This window comes from Lissotriton helveticus, chromosome 9 (genome assembly GCF_964261635.1).
Source record: "Lissotriton helveticus chromosome 9, aLisHel1.1, whole genome shotgun sequence".
NCBI classification, from domain to species: domain Eukaryota; kingdom Metazoa; phylum Chordata; class Amphibia; order Caudata; family Salamandridae; genus Lissotriton; species Lissotriton helveticus.
The window spans coordinates 962,121,507-962,125,456 of NC_136070.1; the positions used below are offsets into that span (position 1 = coordinate 962,121,507).

Below are 3,950 nucleotides of genomic sequence, written 5' to 3' on the forward strand. Positions count from 1 at the left end.
GAGTCTTAAGATATTATTTTCTGCAGTTCATATTCAACAAGCTTTTACAAGTTGGAAGAAACACTTAAAATCTCAAAAGAAGGCCAAGTGAAAAAGAACTTCCCAAGTAAGAAGTGCTATAAAAGGTTTGGAACCAAGCAAAGTACAATGGAGGTAATACTGATGTATGTGTGTTAATAATGTTTGTATCTATCTTATAGATCAATATAAAAGAACAGTTCCCTTGAATGAGGTCAATCACATAAACATCATATTAAAGAAACAGTAATAACTATACCAACTGAATAAAGGTTAAAAAAAAATTGTTGAATTTTATTGTATACAATGTGGTTAAAAGAAGCAGAAAACAAGACTGACTGCTAAACACAAATTAAAACATGATAAAAATAACAATCCATTTACAATATTGACCAGCAATATTGCCGAAAGACAGAAACAACAGTGAAACATACAAATTATGCAATACACGGTATGTGTTCTAATGTTCTTTTTTGAAACAACGGTGTTGTGCAGATTGAATATTATTCTGTCAACAGCGATGTATGAACCATGAATCACACTGTACTGGGGCGTCGACGCGTTTCGGTGGTTGGTTGCAATTTTATCCACCTTTATCAAGACAAAGATTCTATTTCTGTCGTGCTTTACAAGTTCTCCTAAAGAATAGATACACAGTAAAATTAATAATGTGGCAATAGACTCGTTATTAGATCAAGCTACTTAACGTTTTCATATGGACTGTGTTGTTCACATGGGTGGTTCGATCCATACATTGTATCACTAGGTGCAGTGGACTCATTGTTGATTCAAGCTACTTAACATTTTTATACAGACAATGTTGTTCGCATAAATGGTTCAATCAATACATTGTATCACTAGCTGCATATTTCTTGACAACATAAGGGGGCTACACAATCATGTCATAGTATATTTTCCAAATTTAACATGAGCTTTTTACATGAGAGATCTGTCTTTTAAACTGGTTCTGTGGACAGACTACAAATATTAAGAGAAGGCCCAGGGATCTTGTATACTAGGGGCTGTGGGGGTATAAAGAATTACCCAAAATTTATTCCACGGATATTGATGTTACCCTATATCCAGGCAGGACTATAAAAAAGACAGAACTACTAATTTGGTCAGCCTAACTGAAGAAGGACATGTACGGAATACCCTTTGTTTTCTAAGAGGATTTGCCTAAACTTATAGTTTATAAATAGTTCTCGCCTCCGTTTATACCAACGGTAAAAAAAGGATGATTTTTCATATACCAAAGGTGCATAAACGTATAAATTTTACCTCTATAATGTGGATGGTGGTGTAGAATATTGGTGCGGTCATCCACTGTGGGGGCGTTCTTGCTTAGGCTGTGGTTTATTCATAAAGGATTTTCAGGCATTGATTTTTGTAACTAGCCCTAATAAGAGAATGCACAAAATGGTATACACGAATAAGGAACAGATTACCTTGTTATTATATCGTGGTTACAGTTTATTTTACTTGTGCTTCCAGAATTCTATTTGGCTTGTTTAGTATATTTTACCTTGTCTTGGGTTTGTTTGTAGCTTATAGTGAAACCGATCAAGTTTGATTTCAGAAAGCGTTCCTTCTGCCTTCATTAAAAGCGACTGCTATTCTAGTGAAGATATTGAGTCAGCCTGCAATACAACGCCTTATGGTCAATATTTTATTTCCTACACTGTATGCTTTTCAGTTTGTCTGGTTTGTACTTTGTAATATATCTCTATACCTGTTATGTAGATAAACAAGGTGATGCCCGACTTCTTTGAAGTATAACGCTTTATATTCTATCGCGTTGAATGTGACCAGAGGCGCCTGAGTCATGCCACAGGGACGAAAGTAATGAATCCCTGTAAAATATGGGACAAGAAAATAAAAGAAAAGGAAAATTGTTTAATAAATATCCTAGGGAGTCTTAAACTCTAAGGTACGAGGTGCCGGGATGTTGTCTGGCTTGGAAGCTTACCTTTCTGTCTTCTGTCGGCTGCACGCTTCTCTGGTCGTTTCCGTTAGATCTAAACCAGATAGCGATTCGCCGTAATTATACTGTCAGAGGTAACCTGTCATTGGTTATTATAATCAGCCAATGGGAGCTTAGGGAAAAGAGCCCTGCAATTTGCATAACCTGGCTCGAGATTCCTCTTTCTGATTGGCTCAGCGCGATTGAAGTACTGGATAGCATAAATTTACATAGCGTGACTAGAGATAAGTCTATTCTGATTGGGAGAGCGCAGAAATGATTCTAAATAGTGGCTAAGCGCGATTGAAGTACTAGATAGCATACCTTTACATAGCGTGACTCGAGGTGAGTCTATTCTGATTGGGAGAGCGCAGAAATGGTTCTAAATAGCGGCTCAACCATGCGAATCATTACGCAACGAAAATACGCATGTTATTATGTCAAAATACGATCCTCTCATGGAAAATTACTACAAAGGACATTGTTATCACCAGATTTGATTTTTAGCGGTTATATGAGAAATAAAGCTATATTTTCTCAAAGTCTCTGGAATACCATGTATAGGGGACCTGACAAAAATGAGCTGATGGTGATTCAACTAGGGAGGATAGTTAGTATTTTTAGGACGATTTTTTTAGATACATTTAGTCCAGTCCTCCCTGGTATTGAGCCCTTTGTCAATGGTGTTTAGATGGCAGAAATACCATTGTTCTCTTGTTTTCCTAAGTTTGTCAATGTCCCCACCGCGCCTGGTGGTTCTAATTTTCTCCAAAATAAACCAGCGCACATCCTCACATGAGTGATTGTGCTGTCTGTAATGTTCCGTTAGAGGAGCATTACATTTGTTCGTACGAATAGCTGATTTGTGCTCCCGGTCATAGAAGCGTGCTCGCTTAAGGGAGTGTTTAATTAATTTGTTGGGATAGCCTCTTTCTTTCAGTTTCCTTTTTGTGTTCTCTGAGTGTTTATAGAAATCTTCCAAATTCGAGCAATTTCTTCTAAGTCTAAGGAATTCTCCGAAAGGCACGTTGTCTCTCTGTGCTTTCGGATGATTGCTCAAATAGTGGAGGAGGGTATTTTTATCAGTTGGTTTAGTGTACAATTCAACTTTTAAAATACCCTCCTCGTCTTTGATCACTATATCAAGGAATTCTACACTGGAATTGCTTTGGTGACCTGTAAATTTTAAATTGGGGTCCCCCAGGTTTAACCACTCTAGAAAACAAACTAAGTCCTCGCTGGCACCGCTCCAAATAAAAATGATGTCATCTATATAGCGGTGCCAGCAGGAGATGTTTTCAAAAAAGGGTGCGGCCTCATTAAAAATGTGTTTTAATTCAAAATTTCCCACATACAGGCAGGCCAGACTTGGGGCACATGTGGCCCCCATGCTGGTCCCCTTGATTTGTAGGAACAGATCTTCCCTAAATAGAAAAAGTTTTCTTTTTAAAATAAGGTGGATACATGACATGACATGATGAAGTTACTTTCCCCGCCTTTTAGGTCCTCTGTTTCCAAGATTGAGGATATAACATTAATGGTGTCATTTTGGGGGATATTTGTATAGAGGGCTTCAATGTCAAGGGTGACCAAGAACTGGGTCACCCTATTGAAGCCCCTGCCCTCAAACACCGAAATTGCGTGTGAGGTATCCTTCAGATATGATCTTTGTTTTTTTACAATGGGTTGCAGGAAAAAGTCTACATACCGACTTAACGGTTCCAAGATAGAACCTATTCCACTAATTATAGGTCTCATTGGTAGACTTAGAAGAAATTGCTCGAATTTGGAAGATTTCTATAAACACTCAGAGAACACAAAAAGGAAACTGAAAGAAAGAGGCTATCCCAACAAATTAATTAAACACTCCCTTAAGCGAGCACGCTTCTATGACCGGGACAGTCTCTTAGATCAGAATAAAGGTAGAACCAATAATGATCTCGACAAGATAGTCTTCGTGACCCAATTC

The 3,950-nt window shown here is 37.8% G+C and overlaps 1 long non-coding RNA gene across 1 annotated transcript; it reads right to left on the reverse strand.

The window, feature by feature from the left end:
* Positions 1 to 474: 474 nt before the first annotated feature.
* On the reverse strand, positions 475 to 1,612 carry LOC144783089 (uncharacterized). Its single transcript, XR_013601397.1, has 3 exons — positions 1,544 to 1,612; positions 1,300 to 1,417; positions 475 to 656 (listed from the first exon to the last, which is right to left on the reverse strand). It is a non-coding gene; the product is annotated as an uncharacterized LOC144783089 (long non-coding RNA).
* Between the last annotated feature and the right edge of the window lie 2,338 nt (positions 1,613 to 3,950).